This window comes from Anabrus simplex, chromosome 1 (assembly GCF_040414725.1).
Source record: "Anabrus simplex isolate iqAnaSimp1 chromosome 1, ASM4041472v1, whole genome shotgun sequence".
In the NCBI taxonomy this organism is placed as follows: domain Eukaryota; kingdom Metazoa; phylum Arthropoda; class Insecta; order Orthoptera; family Tettigoniidae; genus Anabrus; species Anabrus simplex.
In genome coordinates this window covers 790,761,893-790,786,928 of record NC_090265.1, presented here as the reverse complement: position 1 = coordinate 790,786,928, position 25,036 = coordinate 790,761,893, and the positions used below count along the sequence as shown (strand labels likewise).

General features: G+C 41.1%; 1 protein-coding gene across 2 annotated transcripts in view; it reads right to left on the bottom strand.

The window, feature by feature from the left end:
- Positions 1-25,036, bottom strand: part of LOC136857530 (putative leucine-rich repeat-containing protein DDB_G0290503) — a 356,474-nt gene that overhangs the window by 167,456 nt on the left and 163,982 nt on the right. The window contains exon 2 of one of the 2 annotated variants that reach the window (XM_068225224.1): positions 3,525-3,607. The exons of the other annotated variant lie outside the window; for it this stretch is intronic. The gene's annotated coding sequence lies outside the window, so the exon portion shown is untranslated. The remainder of the gene's footprint in view (positions 1-3,524; positions 3,608-25,036) is intronic. 2 annotated transcript variants of the gene reach the window in all.

Below are 25,036 nucleotides of genomic sequence, written 5' to 3'. Positions count from 1 at the left end.
GTACACTCATATGGTACGAACACCAACACACACACACACACACACACACACACACACACACACACACACACACACACACAAAATGAATATTCCAATTATAGTAACAAAAACACGCTGACCGTCAGAATATAATCTCGTTCCTAGGACCAAATCATTTACAACTCAACCGTCCATCGTAGGCCTACTTAGCTACACTGACTGCAGAGAGTTATAAACTGGCTCGAAACTTCAGTATTTAGAGTTTAGATAAGGAGGATGTCTTTCTCATCGCATCTTCGCTGACTACTGAGTTCTCAGAACTGGATAATTACGTACTTCAACAGCCTTGTTGATTGTTGTGAGTGGCAACAAGGGATGGTTATTATTGGAACAGGTTTGGAACCCACAATCTTTCAGAAATAACTACCGTACTCCTATTGACGAAAGCAGTTCTGCACTACGGACGGCCTAAGTTTGGAATAACCCTCTGTTGTAGCCTTATCAATATGTAAAAATCACTCTTCAGATTCTGAAGTAAGAAACAGTCATGGGACCCTCAAAAGCCATGCCCCGCGGGGTCTGCGGTGTCCTTATCGCCGCCGCTGAGCTGATCCCCTGTGATGTCCGCCATTTTGGTTTTCATATTGCGGTCTGAGATAATGTAGTCGGTCTTGCAACAACTAACATTCTAGTGCAGGGACGGCCGTACCTTATGTGCTGAAGTGCTGCAGCACATTGCTTATTGGGAAAATTAAATTAGTTTAAAAATATAATCTACAATCAAATACAGTGCATTGAAAAAGACGTCAGCCAAAGAACAGGACATTATTCAACCCCCTCACAACCAGGTAACTACTGGTGCGCTCCACGCCGGGTGCTGTGCGATCACAGCTCACAGAAACCAGGAACTCTGCCTTTTGCGCATGCGTGACGAACTTTTCCGATACAAAGAGAATGTGTTCCGATCGGTTCCGACAGGCTGTGGAAACAACAGCCAAGACATCACTTCACAGCGATTCTTCGTTCGACCACAGACAGGCAGCACTTGCATTACGACCGATATGAGAACGTGGCAGCTGGCACCCTCTTGACTCAGCGGTAGTATTTAAGAGAGGATCGCTCAAAGCAAACGGGAAAACGAAATACTATAGAGCTGTTCGCGCCAGGTCTTTTAATACCAAAGAGGATAGAATACTACCAACTTGCCTATTCCATAGTCACATTTGTGACTATAAAAATAGTCTAAAAATGAACTATAAAAATTGTACTTTTTATGTTGTCAAAATAAGGACATGATATTGCGATTTTCTTTAGTTAATATGTCTAGTTTATAAATGAAACTATAAAAACATAACATATAATTTTGCATTACGACGTTGCTGGTTTTATTTCAAAGATGTTGGTAACATTGGGAAATTCTGTTTTTACGCGCTCACACCAAGTGTTTGAGATCGTCAATATTTTGCCATTGTATGTGTTATTGTGTGTTTAATTATATCGTTTTATAGTTTTTTATGAGGAATGTGTATATCTGTTGGGGTTGTTTGCGTGTTTGTTCAGTGTGGAAACCTCAGTGGAGAGCCTCTTGAAAACCACATACCAGTATGTTTCTAAATATTTTTATTTTTTGGAGTGGGGATGGGTTACAGCACACAACTGATTTTCTGCACCAGCCGCCATTGTTCTGGTGATAACATGATTGTACAGAGCCCTCTATTGGACTGGCACAGAAAGGTCAGCGAAGACAACTTTCATAGACCTAAGCATCGTATTATTCGAATAAATGACTATTTTACGCAAATAAAGGACTTAATGAAAGAAATAATATTTTTCTAGTAATCCTGAGATGGAGATCTTTCTTTCGATGTACACTAGTGTCCGAAAGTTAAGCATAATCACTAAAAGAGGCCATACTGCCAGATAGAAATGTCAAACGGATTGCTGAACAAACAGGAACTGACCCACACACCATATGTAACACAACTTGTCCAAAAAACAGTGTCAAAAAGGTTCTGATAGCTAAGGTACACCTTTGACAACAAGTAACAAAACTTGGCAATGTCATCCACAACAAAATATGCTGTTAATAGGGTGTATGGTTACCCCTAACGGCCACACATGCTTTGCAGCGACGTGGCATGCTCCCTATCAGACGGTCCAAGAGCCCTTGTGGCAGTCGATCCCATGCCTCCGAAAGGGCAAAGTTAAGGTCGTGGAGGTTTCTTGGTGGAGGCTGACGGGATGCAATTCGCCTCCCCAATGCATCCCAGGCTTCTTCTATAGGATTCAGATCCGCAGACCTCGCTGGCCAGTCCATGCGATGAATGTCTTCCCCAGCCACAAATTCATCCGCCAGAGCAGCGCGGTGCGGTCGGGCATTATCGTCCATTAAGAGGAAGTCTGGACCAACCGCACCTCTGAAGAGTCGAACAAGTTGTCTCAGTACCTCATCCCTGTCTCTCCGAGCGTTAACAGTGTTCCTCGGACCACCCATGAAGATGTGCAGGTCCGTACGGCCATTCAACATGATGCCGCCCCTCACCATAATGATCCCGTTCCACGATGTTCCCGTGGTTGTATCGGCTACCCAGTTCCCTCCGGATTAATGTGCAACGGGAATCGTTCTGCAAACTGAAGTGGGATTCATATGTGAAGAGCACATGCCTCCAATCATTCATGGTCTTGTTTCGATGTTGAAGGCTCCACAGTAAACGGGTCCGTCTCTGTGCCGGAGTGAGCGGAGCGCACACCGCTGGACGTCGGGCAAACAGCCCTGCTGTTCAGAGCTCCGTTACACAGTTTTCCGGGAAACGGCAACCCTTGAGACGGCTGCAAGCTCCGCCGACAATTGTCTTGCAGGTGCACTCCGATTTCGTCGGGCGGTTAAGGCCAGATATCAGTCCTGCTGCGGGGTGGTTACCCTTGGTCGACCTGGTACTGATCTACGACTAACATCCCCTGTGTCTCGAAATCATCTCCAAGGCCTGGAAAGGACACGTTGTGGCACATTCAAGGATACGGCAACTTCGGTCTGTGTCTGGCCTGCCTCCAGGCGGCCGAGTATTCTACTCTGCAAAACGGGGTCCAAAAGGTGTCGTTGTGCCATTATGTTGTCACGTTCACCATGAGGCTACACTCCGCACACTATAACAGGGCAAACAGGACTGAGGGAATACGGTGCGCAGGCACTGGCTGTGTTTACCTTGCGGTTACGTTGCTAGTCAAAGCAGGGAACACTCCTTTCCTATACAGAGCGAACACGTAAGGTTGGTAGGTGCATATGTCGTGGGATTTGCGGTCCATTTTCTGTTGCCCTGCTTACTCGTAACTTATGCTTAACTTTTGGACAGTAGTGTATAATACATAGGCGTTAGTATTGCAGTTTTCTCACAATATTGTGTCACACGTTGAAATGATATATAAGTCTATAGATGATTTTTATTGTTTTTTTTCTAAACAATATGACGTAGAACTGCTTACAAAGTTATCACTATGATTATGGAAGGTTTTTGTAATTACTGAACATTTGTTGTTCACTGACTTACCTCGCCTGCAACCAGCTCAGTGCCGTAGTGTTAATCTTAGCTTGTTATGTGGACTGCGTGCCTTATTTTTATGTATTATCAAACTGAAAAATATGTACATAAAAATACAGTTAATATCAATTAAATATGTAATATTCATAAAATATGTATTAATGCACTAAATGTACAAAAATGTTCGTATATTCCTTCATTTATATAGGACACTCTACTGTTTTCTAATTTTGACAGTATTAAATAATCAAATTACAAGGCATAATTGAAATACTTCAAATATTCAAAAATAATTTTATGCACTGTTCATCGCGGAGTATATTACACAATGTATTGTTGTAGCTAATTTAGCCCGCCTGGTGGCCATGATCGTTAAGGCGCTGAAGTCTAAAACGATCTAACACCGAGGTTAGCCGGTTCGAGTCCCGTTGGTCGAAAAAATTTTCACCATCAGAATGTTGGCCGGCAGGGTAGGGGAGGTGGTGGTATACAATTTCTAATCACTAGATTGCGTGCCAAAAGCCTGGATTAAATTCCAAACCTCTCCGCAGTGCTCATATGGAGTGAGGGCATATGACGCTGTTGATGGTGATTCGTCCGTCGGATGGGGACGTTAAGCCTTGAGCAGACCCCTTGGTGCTATTCGACAGGAGTAGGCTATGTGCCGGCACCGGGTTTCACCCTCTCCCTACTATCATATATCACGTCATTCATTTCATCTCTCATTAACTCCTCTGATGAGGTTGACGTCAGGAAGGGCATCCGGTCATAAAAAACCGCCACGACAAATTCATCTCACCTCATACCCGACCCCGTAGGGAAACGGGACAAGGGTTGGACAAACAATTGTTGTAGCTAATTTCCTGTTGACCTCGTGCCATGAAAATGAAACAAATAAATGTTATTAAATAAAGTTAATACAGAACTATATATTAAAAGACTTTACTAAAAACAGCTTTGGCAAATCCGTCCGTCCGATTTTCTTCATTTTTGTTTTATTATCTTGGAAATTATCTGCTGGTGAATCATGAGGCATTAATAGGTCTCTAAGTTCAGCCAATTTTGAGTAATCATAAAATCAAATCATTAAATGATTACTCCAATAATTGCAGGCGAAGGCTTACCCTGACCCACAATACATCTTCCCAGGTCGCCAATCGACTAACACTTTAGTTAATATTCCGACCTAATTATGTGATTTTCATCCTTAGTAATGTCATTGCATGAAGCCGTGTTTAATTACTACCTTTTAAGCCAGAAAGTATACACTTCCTCTAGTCATGGAAGATTACTATTCTCCGCTAAATACCCTTTGATTCTCTAACCTTCTCCAGCTTCTTAATACTGTACATTCAACAGACGGCAGAACTTTCCTAATGAATTACATGGTGCTAATAGAAAACATCGACGTACGAACAGACGGGAAGACATCAAGTCGACTAGCCTTCTGTATAACCATTACCAGTAATAAAGTGCAGGGACAAAATTTTGAAAAAGTGGGTGTCGACTTACCCGAACCAGTATTCAGTCACGGCTGATTGTATGATGCAGTATCTGAGGCAAGATCATTTGAAAATATTATATCCAGATACGGCCTTTGCTGGTAAGATGTAGTGTTTACAGTGCGCTATGTCTTCTGGTATGGGCTAGAATAAAATTGTTACTTTCATTGACCTGTCTCAGTCTCTTCCTTGGCTTTGACAATATGAAAGTGGATGAGGTATGAGTGACGCTAGTAATGCCATTCCTTATGCAGCCAGTCCCTGCTATGAATAACGAATGAATCAGTTATTATGTAGCGGTACTAAATGTTCATAAAACTATTGTAATGGACAGACAAAACAATATGACAACGACAGGAATATCAAGACGAGTTATCTGACCTGTTTATAACGAATGTTATATTCTTCAAGTCTTGGCGATTGATCCCAAGTGCTTCAACGACCGAGGTTTCATGTTTCCATCTCAGAAACCCACTCGCAAACTACGAGCCATCTGTTTTATTCCTTAGAGAAAAACTAAAGTACAACCCGTTCCCGAAATATCTAGGAGCCACCCTGGACAGAACTCTGAGCTACAAAGAACATCTCACCAAGCTCTCTCACAGAATCGCTACAAGGAATAACATCCTGCACAAGCTTTGTGGCAGTTCCTGGGGAGCCTCGGCTGATTGCTTACGATTAACGGGTATCAGTCTTGTCTACTCTGCAGCGGAATACTGAGCCCCAGTATGGCTGGAAAGTGCACATGTGCATAAAGTGGATACTAAGTTGAATGATACCATGCGCTGTATAATTGGTACTGTAAAGTCAACACCTCGCCACTGGTTACCCGTACTTAGTCATATCCCACCACCCCACCTGAGGAGAAAGGAAGCTCTGCTGAAAAAAGCAAAGAAGATCTGGTCATCTCCCTCATTACCAGTTCACCAGGAATTTTGTTACCCATCGCCACGACGACTTCGATCTGGGAGACAAGCAAGTATACTCGCCGGCCGACTCTTGAGGGATAATTGTAATCTAAACCAGAGCTGGCGGGATGAGTGGTTAAATTCAACATCTGGAACCAGTGCTCATGAGCTAAATCCAACTCGGAAAATGAAGGGATTCGACCTCTGACGAAAACTATGGTGTCGCCTCAACAGACTGAGAACTGGGCATGGACGCTGCAATTTCTTACGCCATAAGTGGGGTTGGATGGATTCTCTAATGTTTGAATGCAGTGAAGAGGAGCAGACCATAGAGCATGTCATCCTGCGCTGCCTTCTTTGTGCCTACTCCAGAAACCCCAGCGACCTGTTTTATCTTTCAGAAAGTGTTGTAGAGTGGCTGAAAAAGTTGCACTTGGACTTATAAATTTGTTGTTATAATCACCGTACGATTAAATAATAAATAAATAAATAAATAAATAAATAAATAAATAAATAAATAAATAAATAAATAAATAAATAAATAAATAAATAAATAAATTAAGTACACAAATAGTATGGTAACTTTCTTTTTTATCGAGATGCGCAGTTTATCACCAAGTACTTCTCCATGTTTTCCATTGTGAGGTTTTGGCGCCAATACGGTAAGATTCACTTGCGGGCTGGGAAGGATATTTCAGCCTCGCAAGAAGTTACGATGTATACGCTACAACTAGCTGGGTGAAATATCTCCCGGAGGCTCTTCTTGTTCACCACGAATGATCTTGCAAACAGACAGAGAGCGTGAATAGTCTAGATTTCGTTTCATGACTGCATGGAGTTTGTTAGAAACTCTGACCAATAAAAGCCATCCCAGATTCTGAAGGAAGATTAGTGCTGCTGTATGCAGTTAAGGGACTCAGACCTACTGTACTGTATTTCACAGACAATGGGGTACAAATCCTAATTTTAAAGAAATTTTAAAACCAACTTTAGCAGTTGAAACATATTCTATATGATATGAAATTCACCCATTATTTTGCAATAGTCTGAAAATTAAACGAGCACACAGTTTTCAATTTTGTATAATTACCTAGATATGTACAAAAAGGTTACACTCTTCAAATAATATGTAAAAATATGTAGAATGAAACACAGGTATAACCATATGAGAGTCCGCCTCAGTAGCGTAACGCTTAGTGTTATTAGCTGCCGTCCTCGGGGGCCCGGATTTGATTCCCGGTACTGCCAGAAATTTAAGAATGGCAGGAAATTGTGGTTGAAATAGTACATACAGCTCACCTCCATTGGGCGTGTGCCTGAAAAGAGCTGCACAACCTCGGGATGAGGACACGAGTTTGCATTTTTTACCATATTAGAACCACAAATCGCGAACATTTTTCATCTTCAGGTGTCTGCATGTAATGGAGTATGTAATTTCCCAAGAATCCGGGTGCTACTTATAACTGAACTCGAAAGACTGTCCGAGATAGGTGACTGTGTTTTAATGTGCCTTATTTGTTTATTTATTTAGCGTATTATGCTACAGTTGACAATTGACTATGTACAAGTTCGTAACAGGCACCAAAAATGACTCTATATACATAATATATATATATATATATATTGAACCCATGACCTTTGTGCCCTAAGAACATTATGCATAATGTAACAATTCAATTAAAAGTTGGATTCTTGATAGCATGGATTTGACACGTGACGAGGGGGTGATTACCTTCGGTCCCACGCTCTGGGGTACGTGACGTCAACCACACGTGTCGACGGCGGAAGAATCTCAAGTCATTTTTATGAACTATTTCAAAGCGCGTGTACACGGCGTGACCACGGCAAGTCAAAAAAATATAGTGCCTATCAAAGGAGGTCAATCATCTCACAAATCGAACCCGTAAAATTTTTAAATGTCCATGAACACTACCGCCAGAAATGTAGCAAGCATGTAGTCACTTTCAAAACTCTTGAAATTACAGTTTAGGTAAGTCAGAATATTTAGAGAAATTTTCTTGGCGGCAAAGGGAGAGATCCGAAGAGAGGGGGTAACTGCTATAAATATGAAGGGACGCCATGACGAAGCTTCCTTCTCCGGCATTTGTGATACAAAGCGGACGAAAAATTGTTGAGCTGCTCTGCGAAATCAAACCAACGAAAGTAGACTGAGTTCAACTGCAGATTTTAGCCATTGCGGCTAAGTCTTGACTCCATGAGGAGATAGTTTTCTTGAGTGAAATAACTGTACCAGATAGGACGGTCAAAGTACTGAAATATTCTAATGTGATTAAGTAATTCGTGTGCGGGAATAATTATAATCCATCGTGTGCGCTCCGCAAACAAGTGAAGGGTATTTCATTTTTTTATGCTTTATTCCAGGAAACCTGAAGAAACATAATGAGATGTACAGCCATGAATGTAAAGATGGCTAAATAAAATGCCAGGGTCACAGGTGAGCCCTAAGACGAATACTGGCGTGACGACATGAGGTAGGTGGCTTTCCATCTTACTACCTCTTATATCTCGTCTCGTGATTTCTAAAAGTGTATTTGCATGGGGATATACGATGCAGTGGTCGCCCTACTAAGTTTTGTAAATGTGAGAGTACGACTAAAAGAGTCATTTGTTTTATTTCCCACTTGGATAAAATTTTGAAGTCTTGCGAGTGTCGTATAATGTTCTAAAAGTTATTGAATAGGGTTCTGAAGTGATATCACGTCCAATGTAGATCGTCATCCGTGTGAGTGTACTGCCTATATTTTGTGGTGTCGAAGTAAGATGTTCATTCGATGTAATATTCTTCTGTCTGCAATTTGACGTTAATAATAATAATCCATGGTCACTCATTTTCAATCGAGTGGAAGCGCGCTGTCGGGTGAGAGCCAAGGGTGATGAATTTGGTCACGGAGAGAAACGTTCTTTTTTTAATGCCCATTTTAAACTGTGTCTGACTGACAATAAAAAGGATCTAGTAGAATGTTTCAGTCATTTCTCGTAAAAATCAAGTTATTAAATACGATATCATTTATGCGAAGTTATTCATGATTAATGCATTGTGCGATATTAGACGTTGGGATTTCTAGTGGGGATTTTATTCCAGTTCTTGGTCGATGATAATTGTGGAGCTGGGAAACAGAGGTTAGTTTTGTGAATCAGGTTGGACCTGTCATTGAAGCCGGGACACGGAAGCCCGAGGAATGTTTTATATGAGTTGAGATGAGATGTGCGAATCAGGTTAGAGTCCTGTCATTGAAGCCGGGATATGATAGCCCGAGGAATATTTTATAATGTTGAGAATGGAAAGAAATTCATAGAAATCCATAGCGGTATAATTGGCGACGCGTATAATTAGTGTGGGCATCTTGAAGCATAATCTGTGCATTTTGTTGGTTAGAATATCGTATTTGTTTAATTATGTCGGCAGAGTTTAAAGGGAGCATTTTGAGAAGTCAGTCAGGTAGAACGAACCGGGTGGTTTGTGTAACTGCCAAGCGAGCATGGGGTGAGGGACCTCAGCTATGATAGCGGGAAAGAAGTGGAGTTGAGATTGTACTGTAATTCTCGGCCAGGGGATACGTTAAAATGCTGGATTTAGTTGAAAATTCATAGCCGGTAATGATCTAAGTATTGTGAAATACTGTAATTGAGGACGTAATGAACATTTGAAACCATGAACTTTGAGTATAAGGAACAGAGTAACCAAATTTAGGGTTGTCCAAAATATAGAGCGATGGTCGTGATTGATCGGTTTGTCTGTGAGGGGTGTGCAAAATTCAGTGATGACGAGATATGACATCGTAATTATATGGCGAGTTGTTTGGTTTGTACGTAGATTATTAGGATATCCAAGTGTTAATAACGGTTAGGACCAGATTAGAATTTTAAAGTGTGATATCACGAGACGAGATATGTAGCTGGACATGAATTATGTAAAAATTCTTTTCCAGCCAGATAAACATCGCAATATTGAACTCACATCACAGCTGCGTAGGAATTTGTGAAGAAACCAGAGTCCGCGGAGATAAAATTTACTGATCTTTAACATTTCATTAAATCATTTAAATTTATTTAATTATTAAATTCAGTGAAACCGCATTTTGAAATAACTTTAATCAAGCGAATAACTTGGAGATGCATTCTGGAAATTTTAGTTTGTTTCGGGGAAATATAAAAATAAAGTAACGATTAAGGGGACATATCCGAAGAAAATGGATTTTTCTGCCACTAAGTTTGTGAGCATTGCTATTGTTGTAATTATTGAACTTTGATGGATTGAGCAGTGAATGTGCTGGGGATAGTAAAGTGGAACTTTGGTCATAAACCGATGTAACTTAATTGTGTGTAGCCTTCAGCCTAGAAACATGGATGGTCAGGGGGTCATCGACCTCAGTGACTTAGATTAGGGCCATATGCCATTGTAGCATCATTTCCTTGCGGTCATCATCCACAATGACTTTAAAGTAACTTAGAAGATTAGATGTCGGTCCATGACGTAGACGCAGGTCACATCGATTCAATTAAGGGTCCATGCCGTAGAACCACTGTGTGGCACACACCGATTGGACGGCCTTAATTATACTCAGAGTCCAGAGTTCGTGTTACGAGGGCTGGACCATAACGAATCACTATGATGGTACATGGGGTCTCACATGGAAGCCGAATTTAAGGATTTCCAGACTTTCCTTTCTTAAATGATTAATAATTGAGACAATGGTTTCTAGTAAGAATGCCCATCAGGCAATTACGTTAAAGTCTCACACCAGTGTTCTGACATTTATGTAAAATGATTGTGGTGTCCAGTGGACACAATCGACTTCTATGATACCATTGACATGCTTCAGAATTTTCCTGAATAAATAGGAATCTTTTAAACAGACCTTTCATTCCGGTAGATAGATTAGAATTAATGAACCCTACCTTTACCTCAGCAAGTGACGAAGAACCCGAAACGACCCAAGAGACAGATCTCATGAACTTTGCTGATAGGTAAGGAAGGTAGGTATCCCTCAATATGGACCTAAAGGGTTCAATATATACAAACTCCACATTAGAAAGTTTAGTGTGGCGGGCTTTCAGTCTCTTAGAGACGAATGTCCAGCTCTTCCAGCGAAGAGAGTGCCTCAGCAGTCACTCGGTGAATGTCCTCGATGGAACCAGCAAAAGCTCGCAGACGGCAATCCTGTGCAGAATGGTTTGGACTTCAACACCACAGTCACAAGCTGGAGAGTGTCTCCAGCCCCACTGATGCAGAACAGAAGCACTTCTTCATACTCCGCAGCGTATCCTGTTGAGTGTGGTCCAGGTGGAGCGGGGAAGGTTGAACCCAGGCAACTTTGTAGTTGGATCCCTGATGTTGACAATGCCATAAGGGTGTGATTGAGACTATTCGTGTTTCCATATTTCATCAGTCTTGAAATGTGAATTAACTAATTTCTTTGCCGTCTTCCAAGCAGGTTTCCGTGACTCGAGTCTCATTACGGCATTTTCATCTGTATCCTGATGTATTGGGAGGTAATTGTTCTTCGCTATCCTGGTCCACATTTTAACAAGGGCGCTTTGCCGTCTGATGTGAGGAGGCTGAATTTTGCTCAGTAATGGTAACCATTGAATAGGAGTAGAGCGCAATGTACCAGATATAATTCTCATTGTGTGGTGCAGTTGGACATCAACCAGACTAGTGTGCGAGCTATTGAGCCATACAGAAGAGCAATATTCAGCTGGTGAATATACTACTGCTAGAGCAGTTGTTCGTAGTGTGCATGCATCTGCACCCCATGAAGTACCAGCTAGTCCAGCCAGCAAGTTGTTACAGCTTTTAAGTTTAGCAGCCATTTCCTCAAGATGGCGTCGATAGGTTAAAGACCTGTCTAAAGTTACACCAAGACATTTTGGGTTGGTATTACACTTCAGTGTGTGGTTTCCAGACCTGATCGTAGGTTGATAGTTTGCCAGCCTGTTATTTAGGTGGAACGTAGCTACCTCTGTCTTTAGTGGACTAGGTTTCAGGCGCCATTTTTTAAATAATCACCCATCTTGTCAAGGTCTTGCGATAGAATGCCTTCAGTGCCCCGAAAGGAAAAGGTGCAGCAGCTAATTAGTATCCTGTAAGTGTTAGAAATGCCTAGTGTAAATTATTGTAACTGACGATGATCGTTCATTCTTAGATAACTTGACAAGTGTTATTATTTAATTTTTTTTGCTAGTGTCTTTACGTCGCACCGACACAGTTAGGTCTTATGGCGACGATGGGATAGGAAAGGCTTAGGAGTTGGAAGGAAGCGGCCGTGGCCTTAATTAAGGTACAGCCCCAGCATTTGCCTGGTGTGAAAATGGGAAACCACGGAAAACCATCTTCAGGGCTGCCGACAGTGGTATTCGAACCTGCTATCTCCCGGATGGAAGCTCACAGCCGCGCGCCTCTAATCGCACGGCCATCTCGCCCGGTACAAGTGTTATTAAAGTGATCATTTAAGTATATAAAAAATTGTTGAACTGGTGAAATCATATCATTCGTACCTCAATGTCATAATCACACACATCAAAACTATGTTGATCACCCATCACCACACAATCCTCTGCGTAACTAAAAAACATGGAATAAAATTAGTATCTGAGAAGACAAATTTTAAAAATATGAAGAATAAGTTTCAGCACAAGCATGTAAATACGGTGTAATTTTAGCGCAGAAAACGTGAAGCAGAATTCATTATTTTCGAATGTGAGTCATGACTGCAATGTTGCGATTTTTTGGCTAAAAAATGGAAATTTTAATTGTAATCTTTAAAACAAAGAAGAAGAAGAAGGGCAATTTTAAGACTTTCCTGTATCTTTCTCTCTTCTTAAGAAAGATTGAAGAACAAGAATGGAAAAGATATACAGGAGGGTCTTAAAATTCTTCTTCTTCTACGTTATCTTCTTCTGCTTCTTAAGAAAGATTGAAGAACAAGAAGAGAAAAATATACAGGAGGGTCTTTTTTTTTACAACTTGCTTTACGTCGCACCGACAGAGATAGGTCTTATGGCGACGATGGGACAGGAAAGGGCTAGGAGTGGGAATAAAGTGACCGTGGCCTTAATTAAGGTACAGCCCCAGGATTTGCCTGGTGTGAAAATGGGAAACCACAGAAAACCATCTACAGGGCTGCCGACAGTGTGGTTCGAACCCACTATCTCACGAATACTGGATACTGGCCGCACTTAAGCGACAGCAGCTATCGAGCTCGGTCAGGAGGGTCTTAACACTGTTCTTATTCTTCTTCTTTTTTCTTCGTTATCTCCTTCAGCTTCTTACGGTAGATTGAAGAACAATAAGAGAGAAATGTATAGGAGGGCCTTAAAATTGGCCTTCCTCCTCTTCTTCTTCGTTATTTTCTTCTGTTTCTTAAGGAAGATTGAAGAACAGTAAGAGAAAAATATACAGAAGGGTCTTAAAATTGTCCTTCCTCGTCTTCTTCTTCGTTATCTTCTTCAGATTCTTAAAGAAAATTGAAGAACAATAAGAAAAATACACAGGAGTGTCTTAAAATTGACCTTCCTCCTCTTCTTCTTCGTTATCTTCTTCTGCTTCTTAAGCAACATTGAGAAAAATATACAGGAGTGGCTTAAAATTATCCTTCCTTCTCCTCTTTTTCACATCACGCTATCACTTTTGCCCTAACGCAAATTTTAAAGCTCTAAATGTGGATTTTAAGGCTAGCGGCACGGCGCACGTCTAAACACAGATTCTAGCCGGCAAAAAATCGATAAAATCGAAGTCACGAAATCACTGAAAAACGTTTGGGAACTCATTCTAGACACCCCAGGTACCTCATATCTGCCCTGCATAATATGCTTGGAGTGTGTAAGTGGCGGGGAATAATGCACAAACATGACAATTTTAAAAACTTGGAAAAAATTAAACATTTATATCTTATTGGGACCAACCGAGATGTTGAAGAACCCCTTTTTGAAGGGTATTTGTTGAGTCAGATCATAACGGTAAGTCCTTCTGCACGGGCTACAAATACCGTATCAACCAGTTAACGTCACCATATTGTAGACTTCACTGTACTCCGATTTTACGGCGTTTTCGGCCGGAAACCGAAGTTATAGGTAGTTATGAGTTACTGATTGATTTAATCGAGATGACATACTATACTAAAGATTTTCCACCAAAAATCAACTGCCACTTCTTGCAATTTTTTTTGTTGCTGGCGGTATTTGCTTATAAGCGACCCGAAAAAATATCACCGCACTTTTTTTTTCTTATCAGTGTCATTCCCCCCTCCTACCCTCTACGCAACACCCACCGTCTGTGACTCATGGCCTACACCTCTCCAAGCCTTTCTATTTTAGCTCAACAAAAAAAAAAGGACACGTGCGGTTTTTATTTGTTGTAGTGAAGCAGGTGTCACACTCCACACTGGAATCTGCCTCAGTGCCCTATCGGCAGTCGTTGTGTAACCACTTGCACGTTGAGTGCTGTGTAGCGTATTTCCTCAATTCGACGTAATCATGGAGAACACTACTACTAATATTACTTATCTAACCATTTAAAAGAGTATAACTCCTGTGAAGTGAAAGAAATATCAACGTGCACCAAAGCAGAATCAGTGAAATATTTAAAGTTGCATGTTTGCAAAGAACTCGGCAAAAACTTACAGCTCCTTGAAGATACGTCGGAAGCAGCTTTATCAAAGAAAATTGTAGGTAAGTTTCTGGTTTTCTGTCAACAATTCATTTATTGAGATAAGTAAGAAATGGAGCTGTACAAAAATCACTTGAGGGCTGATGGGAAGGACGAATGGTCCTGACCAATTTTTACCCGAGGAAAGGAGGGGGTTGGGAGTCCGAGAATGTTAGATAAAATTTCCAAATGCCTAATATTAAGCTGTGCGTTCGTGCCTGTTGTAGCTTAAAAACGCACACATTGCCAGCTGTTTATTTTACGGAGGATTTTCGGTCAAATCATTCGAGTTCTTACAAACGGGAGAGAGGGAGTGTTCTAAAGTTTCTTTTAAAAATCCTTACGTAATTATTGAACGGTCTCAATGCCACACATCATACACCCATTTATATGCCGTATGTTATTTACAGGTTTCTGCTCAACTCTTAAATCAAAATGGAAGAGCTGTAAGCGAAATGAGTCTCATTTCTTTAAAAATAATGGAAAGTGGCTTGAGTATCCCCTTCAGTTACCAGCGTTAAAGCAAAAACCACATAATTTGACCCCAAAATTGAGTCCCACGAAAGAAATTCCGAGCAGTAGTCGAGAAAGACCACTGAAGGACTTCGAAGACCTTAGTGACCGATCCAAAAGGCTGCGAACGGAACAGTTAAGGTCTAGCGTCTCTCCAACGGACCTATACCATGCAGCTTCATCGTCGTTACTTTCAGAGGGAAAACGTGCCGCAGAATTTTTGTTGGCTGAAGCTACCCGTTACTCACCCAATCGACCTGTGAGAATGCGAAGAATTCTCCGAACAGCCAACGATCCGAAAAACCCGATACGTTACACACCCGAAGAATCTCTTGCCTTATTGATCGTAGAGAAAGGTCTGTCGAAAAAAGGATATACAGATCTTCGGAAAGAGGTAAAGCAGAGGAATGCCAACATCGTGCCATCCTATAATAAACTTTTGAAGGCCAAAGAGAAATGTTATCCAGAGGGAATAATCGTAAATGATTATAATAAGTTGTGTGCGTATCAATTAACACTTTTAAAAATAATATCCATTACTAATACTGTAACAAAGAACTGCTGTAGTGTGTCAACATTGTTATATCGTATTTTAATAATTTCATTTGACGTTTATAATAATTTTTTTCGTTTATGTTAGGAGTTACCATTCCACTACAGAGTTTGATGGACCACACATGCAACCGCATAATCGAGACTCTCGAAATTCCAGCAGATTTCAATGTATCAGACTACGATAAAATAGAGTTGCTGGCAAAATGGGTCTGCGATGGAAGTTCGGGCCAAAATGAATATACGCAGCATTTAACCAGCAGGGAAAGCGAAGACTAACCATCCGTCCATGAGCGCAACTTTTCGGACAAGTATGTTTTAATGTTTTCAACGGTGCCACTTTGCCTTGTCACTACCAGTACCACCAAGGAAAAGAATGTGCTATGGGAGAACCCAAAATCATCCTCAGTGCGATATTGTCGACCGATGAAGTTATTTTACATGAAGGAAACTCAGGAAACAACTCGTCATGAAGTGCGAAAGACTGAGGAGGAAATTAAAAATCTTACACACTTCGAAAAAGCTATTAACGGTGAGCATAAATTTGCAGTATTTTATTTTTAGATTCTATGATTTGTATCTTACTAATCTGTTTTTGTCTTTTTTAGGGACAGCAGCTAAAGTAAACTACGTTATGGTGTTAACCATGCTAGACACAAAGGTTATTTCAACACTGACAAATACTGGGAGAGCCACCTGCTGTATCTGCGGATGCTTACCATCTCAAATGAATGATCTGCAATTAAATTCCAGTTTTTGTATTAGGGAGGAAAACCTAAAATATGGAGTTTCAGATCTGCACGCATGGATCAAGGTTTTGGAATGCGTTCTCCACATAGCTTACAAACTGGAATTGCAAAAAGGTAATTTAAACAGTAAACTTTAAAAGAATACCATGGATCTAACTGTATTTCTTTACATCGAAATTTGTTGTTTAAAGGTAGTTTACGAAACACCACGGTTGGACAGAACGAAGATGTCAAAGATCGAAAATCCACTATTCAGGAGGCCTTGTGGAAAGACCTGGGCCTGAAAGTTGACAGAGTTGTTCAAGGGACTGGGACCTCGAACACCGACAACATCTCAAGAAGGTTCTTTCGCAATCCGAAAAAGGCAGCGGAAGCAACCGGAGTCAGCGAAGAATTAATCATCAGATTTTCTGTTGTATTGCAGGTACAACAACAAAACCCAATTCAACTATATTTAGACTTAGTTCCTTCGCTTCACTGTATTTATACTCTTCTCTGTGTTTTAAGTTTTGTTCGGAGGTCATCAAGTGAACGATGAGGCTTTCAGCGCGTACGCGTTAGACACAGCAAAATTGTACGTGTCATATAATTGGCATCCTATGCCTCCGACCGTCCACAAAATCTTAATTCATGGTGCTCAGGCGATCAGATACGCCCTTCTGCCAATCGGAAAGCTGTCCGAGAAGGCCCAAGAATCCCGAAACGAAGATTATAGATTTTTTCGGGAGCACGAAACCCGAAAGACCTCCAGAAAGGACACAACAACTGATCTTAATACACAGTCTCCTCTTTTCGTCGGACCCAATAGTTACAAGGCACCTCATCAAAGCTGAAATTCACGGGAATGAACTGCCCCCTGAAGTACACGCTTTGCTCGTGTTCGATGAGGATACAGATAAGAGGAGGCTTCGGATGAAGAGACTTCGGAAGAAGAGACTTCCAAAGCGGAAGAAGAGGACATTGAAATGCCAAATACAGATAGTGAACCCAAGACATGGCTCGTAAGTAGCCTTACTAATAAGCAGCATGGCGCTAAAAAATATAATTTTATTCCTTTTTCAGGTCGCCTTTCTCGCCAAACTGGCCTAACATTTACAATCGTTGATATGTTTTAGATCATGTATTTAGATAACCGATTCTTATGAAAATAAAATTATGACATTTGTTACGGATTCCGTATGGTTTTCTTTCTAAACCCTGTTCATAATTTCATTAAGGAGTTAACGGGAGCGTAGCGCGCCATTTACCATGAATCCATTCGCGGAATACTAAATTTTGTCCGGCTACCTTAAGTTTTGCAAGTTGGGGGACGCGTAGTGGATCCGCTACTCCGTTAATCGAAAATCTCTTGACAGATTCGTAATCAGCGACCTTGAAAACCCACCGAGTATGAATTTTCGTCGGCTTTTGTGAACCCGGAAAGTTGATACGATTTATTGCCGGCTAGAATCGGTGTTTAGACCACTGTGCGGCGTGTAATAGAGCTAGCATGCCCCTTTTCTCTCACGTTGTCAGACAATATTGGCTTCCAAGTTCTTTCGGACTACCATTTTAATAATCCCGCTGGAATATATTTACCTTGTAGTAGGCCTTGGCTGTGCATCAGAAGAGAAAACTGACAGTCCAGTCCAGTCTTAATAATTTCAATTGTATTTTTCTAGCTTAAAATATTATCCACTCATTGCCATGTTCCTTGCGACAGAGTTCTTAACAGATTCACCTGAAATTTTCTGGTAAAGTTTCATTGTGTACAAGAATTAAAAGTAATTCAGCATTTTGTTATCAGCTGAATATTGCCTTCATATTTTCGTTCTTAAAATTGCACCAACCAGAGTTTTGCCTAAAGAGAGAGAAGAGAGAAAATCCAAAAGGGATAGCTGCCCTAGAACAAGGGCTTCCGTACGGTAACAGCCAGGCGCATGATTAACGTGAACACAGGCATATTAATGCAAACATTCCCATATAATAACAATATTCATAAACAAACAGGAAAACTGAACAATAACATAGCTTGTTTCTCAAGTACATTTTTGAACGAGTCTTACGTACGCAGTTTTCAATAATATTCGCAAGGAAACAGGAAAATAGAACTTCATTCATAAATAAATATTTTGAAGGAATGTTTTATGTACGAAGCTATTTAAAATAATCACAAGTAAACAAATTGGAACTTGTTTCATAAATAACTTTTCTTATTGAATGTCCTATTACTGTATACTATGCATTTCGTGGTACGAAATGTGAAAAGCTCTCCCGCCTGAACAGTCTCCATTGGGAAAAGTACACTGACTGAGCAAATGGGATAGCGAAGCACTGATGCGCAGGTGTGTTGTCTGCGCACCACACATCCCCTGTGCCAGCGGCAGTTGTATAGGAGACCTTGTGAGCAGTGGCTGTACATGTGACACGTGTAACATGGAACGTCGTCGTGAGCTGACACCGTTCGAACGGGATATGGTGGTCGGTGCCCGACGGATGGGAAGTGCGATTCCGGAAGTGGTGCGGGAATTCGGCTTCACACGATCAACCGTGTCCAGGGTGTATCGTGAATGGTTGAATGCGGGTGTCACCGTCCACAACAGACGAACGACCGGCCTTCCAGCCACCCTCGATGACCGTGACTGGCGACATCTAAGACGGATTGTCAATAGTGACAGACGGGCAACCGTGCAACAAATCAGGGCTCAATTCAACACAGGCCGTGCTAGACACGTCTCCCAGTGGACAATCCGTAGGAACATGGGTTCTGTGGTGTATGAGAGCCGACGCCGCACACGGGTGCCACTGTTAACCCATCGTCATTGGGCACAACGACGCGCATTTGTCGCCAGTCACCAGGGATGGACACTGGAACAATGGCGTAACGTGATATGGTCGGACGAATCACGAATTCAACTGCACCATGCCGATGGGAGACACCGTGTTTGGCGCAGACCACATGAAGCGATGGATTCCGCCTGCCTCGAAGGTGTGCTCCAGGGCGCTGGTGTCTATAATGGTCTGGGGTGCATTTTCCTGGTATGGAATGGGCCGCCTAGTTGTTCTGGAAGAGACTTTGAATGGTACGTGGTATGTTGAGCTGCTCGGAGACCATCTCCACCCATTTTTGGACTTCCAGCGCCCAGACGGTTCTGCGGTGTTTCAAGATGATAACGCGCCGCCACACGTCGCGAAGGTCCAACGACTGCCATGGCCACCCAGGAGCCCCGATATGAACCCTATCGAACATATCTGGGATGTTCTGAAACGCAGGCTCCGTGCCATGGATCCTGCACCCATGAACAGAGAAGCATTGGCAGCCGCTCTGCAAACGATTTAGTGTCAGCTGCGTCCAGAGGACTACCAGGGACTTGCCGACTCACTTCCACGGCGTCTCACTGCAGTTCGCAGGGCCAGAGGAGGCCCCACACGCTATTAGGTGACTATCCCATGACTTTGCTAAGTCAGTGTACTTCTCTCAAGGAATATCAGCTTTCTAATCTCATTTTTTGACATAAAATCATCTACCATAACTCCAGATGTAACGCCTTAGCAGCCTATGAAGACTACCAAGCTCCACGTTTTGGGGGAGGGGGTAAAATGACACTCTGCCCCCTCAGATCATTTTTGGGTGGGGGGCAAAAAACGCCTTGCCCCCCTCCTCCAAAGTCGGTGCCGCTGGTAACAGCATCAAATTGGTAGTCATTTTCACACTATTTATCTTAGGATAAAATGAGCTTACATTCGTTTTAAATTTTGAAATTCCCCTGTTGTACAGCTACCCCCGATCACGGAAAATGTTTCTTTACATATAGCGTATAAATGGCGATTTACCATTGACAATGATGAAACACGGAATGAAGTCTGACTCATTGGCTGAATGGTCAGCGTTGAGGCCTTCGGTTTAAAGGGTCCCGGGTTCGATTCCCGACCGGATCGGGGATTTTAATGGCCTTTGATTAATTCTTCTGGTCCGGGGACTGGGTGTTTGTGTTTGTCCCAAAACTTTCCTCTTCATATTCAACAACACACTACATTACCAACCACCACTGAAACACGCAATTTTGATTACATCCCTTCATATAGGTTTGCCATTAGGAAGGGCATCCGGCCGTAAAAAGGGGCGAAATCCACATGTGCGACACAGTTAGCACTCGCGACCTCACAGATGTGGGAAAAGCTGTAGAAAAGGAATAAGAATAAGAATGATGAAACATTGAAAAAGTATAACTCCAATAGTTTAAACCTGATTACAAAACCCAGAGTTATAATTAAGTATATAAGTATTGTTGACAAGTCTGTCAAATTATAACCCAAAAATTATGAAAATTGTGCCGCAAGGAGCATTTTTCATACAACATATGAAAAATATATATTATTTGATAATAACATTGCAACAAATTAACTAATAAACTTCAAATTTTGTGTGGTGCTCCATCTTATTAATATATGCTTGTGTTTTAAATTTAATTGTGATGCGTGGTAATTTGTAGAGGTTCCAAATTTCAGTCATGACTCTCCTTAACAGGTAATACATGAATTCAATTAAGAAATTCGTCAACTATTTTTGGAACGGTTATCTATAAATCTCAATATTTTCTTCTTTGTTTTCCTTTTCCTTCTACCCTCACCATCTCAAATAACAAAGTGTTGAAACATCTCTATTCGAACTGAGTTCAAGAACAAAGTTTCTTGTTGTTTACAATAAACGTGGATTAGACATTTAACAGGACTATATGTGTGTACGATGTATCAATGGCCAACCTGTTTGCTGTGGGAGAGACACCAGCTGTCCTGATTAGGATCAGCTGTGGTGTGCACCCAATTACTGCACACTGCTACATCTCCCCTGAGCCACATGTGGCTTCTCCTGCTCCAGTTACTAACCAAAGTCATCTGTTCTCCTTCAACAGGCACCTGGAACACACTTTAATTTTATACACCTCGATTAGGGTCTGCGTTCAGTCTGCAATCCTCTGTACCTCTACAACTTTCGATTTACAACTACCACAACGGTCTCCTGTTTTTCTAAACCTTTTGCCTTCCAATAATCAAAATCTCAATATAAACATCGTCACATAAATCTTGTTAAACGCCTCCTACCCTTTAGTTCACTCCGAGGTAACTTACACAACGGAAAAAGGACTTGGTGAAGTAAAAATATTATTGGTATTCGCGGCTTTCAGAGACGCCAAATGATGAAATATATAAAGACATTTTATTATTATTATTATTATTATTATTATTATTATTATTATTATTATTATTATTAAAATGCATCGCAAATGGGAAATATCCCGGTGGCAATGGTCACTTACAGTAGTGTAATAATAAAGTAAAATTAAAAAATAATTACCCAACAACAACCACAAGAAAAACTACTATTTTCACAATCTAAACCAAGCAGAAAATCACAAATTCAGTGTCCGTAATTTAAAACTTTTACTTCTCACTTTCCACTAGCACTAATGGTCTTCTTAAATGACTTAATACCGGAAGGGAATCTATCAAAGACTGCTGCAGGTAGTTTATGCCAATTCCTTATGGTCCTGTTTACGAAGGAAAATTTGCTCACGTCCGTATGCTGGTTTCTGGTCCTAATTTTATGCTTATGATCATTTCTCGATAAGTATGAAGGAGGTTCTAACCTATTCCTAATACCACTCCAAGCAGTCCTTCCCGTATAGCTCTTAAAAGGACCACACAAGCGAGCTTTAGTTCTACATTCAAGACTTTCCCAATCAATGGCATTCCTCCTATTCCCGGTTGCGAAACGCATTGCTCTTCTTTGAACTTTTTCTAGGGAATTTATTAAACCCGTCCTGTAGGATCCCAGCACGCTGATCCATATTCGAGAATCGGTCTTACCAAGCATTTATAAGCTTTATTTTGGCACCAGAATTAGCTTTCTTGAGATTCCGCATAATAAAATATAACAATCTCCAGGATTTCTTAATTACATTTTTCACTTGCTCTGGCCAGTTTAAGTCGTTTCTAATAGTAACACCTAAGTACTTACAACTATCAACTTCAACAACACTTTCTCCTCCAATTTCGTAATCTCTCTTTCCTGACATTTCCTTTTTACTGAAATACAATTTCTTGCGTTTTCCGCTGTGGATTTTCATTCGATTTTCGCGCGCCCGTTTTTCAATCTATCATATCTAAATCCTGCTGAAGCAATAGTTCGTCCTCCTCTGTCTTAATCTCCCGGTATATGACGCAATCATCGGCAAAGAGGCGCACTACCGATTTTATCGAATGAGGCATATCATTCATGAAAAGTGTGAAAAGAATTGGCCCAATAACGCTACCCTGAGCCACACCAGACGTAACACTTATTGGAGAAGATAGAGTTTCTCCCACCAGTGCTAAATGCGGAAGAAGGAAATGATCACGGGGCCTCTAAAAGATTTGAGGCCCCCTTCTCTGTCTATACTCCCTGGCACATAAGCCTTAAGGCTCTGTCAAACTGTGCGCGCGGACTGGCCGCTTTAGTCCGCGCGGACTCTACACTGTGATATTACACCATCCTGATCAAACAGAAGATGGCCTACCGCAGCGGACTGGCGGACAGTTGTAAATTTTCACTGAGTTCGCGCGGCCAACACTGAACAATGTCTCCAGAAGATGCGGATAAATTAATTGATCTAGTGCGAGATTATGAACACCTGTGCGACACACGGCACGTCGATTACAAAGATCACAAATAGTTTCATGTTTCTAATGTCATCATCTCTTGGTCGCCCCTTTTAGTCGCCTCTCACGACAGGCAGGGGATACCGTGGGTGTATTATTCATTTGCGTCCCCCACGCACAGGGGTTGCTCGACATTTCATTAAAACAACAAAATAATAACACCAGTTCAAGAAAGAAAAAGAATTGAGTCAGTACTCACTTGATTGCGACTGCTTTCACACTGGTTCGTCCTGACTTGTTCGCATTCTATTTGACTACCTCAGTCCGCGACGGCCTGCGGTCATTTCGTTCGCGCGGACAGTCCGCTTCCAGTTTGACAGAGCCTTGTAAGGGTACAGCCTTACTCTTTCTCTCCTGTTAACACTGAAGGTAGTGATTTTTAGTTTTTTCTAACTGTTGGGTTCGATTCAGTGTCACTTAGGGATTCTACCTGCCGATACGTCTTACAGTTACTGTTAATCTGGCATATTGGGACTATACAGTCATGGTTCATTTTCGTGATTGGTGAGAATTACGTATTGCCACTGCCGTATTGTTAAAATCACTAGTGTTACATTTGCGGGTATAATTAAAACATATTTTCTTTTGGTGTGGTATTGTAAGTCTGTTTGGGTAACACCGGGTAAGTAGAATTGTGGTATGTTCGAATAATTCGAATTTGAAAATTTGAATAATAAGGTGAAACTGGTCAAAAAGTGACATTTTTCCAATTATTATCTCTTAATAATATTTTATCTCTCCTGATGCATTATTTGTCGAATAATTCCAATTGGAAGTGTAGTTTTTATCATTTCAAAGTTAATAGTGCATGTGTAAAGAAATAAAGACATTCTGCATTGACTTGCTTAAGTATCTCTATCTCTGGAACTATTCAATCTACAAGGCTGTGGTTTACATCTATTTATTCCTTGAATTCATGTTAATGTTCGTGTTAAGAGGTTGCATGCACTGCGTAAACAGAAATGGCGGTATTGTACATGAATTTTGTAGATTTAGTTTATGGTTCTGGTGTTTTATAGGTGCCGAACTGTAAACATAGTGGTTTGGTGTGTTATGTTATTACATGTTCTTACATCTCTTTTCAACATGACGAAAAGAAAGATTTGTTTTAAGAAGCGAGGTTCCCACGGAAATCAGCATTAGACGGGATCTGAATCCAGTGCTGATCCTGAAATAAATTATAAGGACACGCCCACTAGCGCTTCGAGGAGGAAACTTGGAAATCATGAGGATTTACTTATTGACAAAGAAGATCATGGAAACAGCATACCATCTGCAATGATGGAAGCTATTAAACCAGTATACAAAGAGTTAGCTCATCTTTCCAAATGTGTCCATGGTAGAAGGCAAAATCCGAATGAGTCTTTCAATAATGTCATTTGGACCCGCATGCCATAAAATGTCTTTGTAGAAATGAAAACTCTATGCTTGGGTGTTTTGTGATGCTGCAATAAGGTAATTAGGGTACTAGAGCAACTTGGTATCACTCCAGGAGCAAGCCTTCCAGCGAATGGATCGACTTAGGATTATGAAAGCTCAGCGTGCAGCAGAGCAAATACCTAAAGAAGCAAGAGGCAGGAAAAGAAGGATGCTACTAGGTTTTTAGGATGATCAAGAACAGGATCCAGATAATGCTGATTATGGGGCTGGCTCTTGCTAGGAGCTGGCATGCCTCCATGTTAGTTAATATGAAGTAAAACTCGAAACATGATTTCCTGAAAATGACATATTTTTTAAAATATTTGACCCATTATCTCAGGGACTATTAGATACATCTAATTTTACACTATGTTACCTCTTAGTATGCTGCAGCTACTGAACCACCAAAACATTTCTGTCTCTAATGGTTTTCTACTTACAGAAGAAAAAGTGGAATTATAAAAGAAAAAAATGAACATTTTTTAAAAATCATAACTGACTGGTTAATTGTCTGTATATTCCGTTTCTGGTC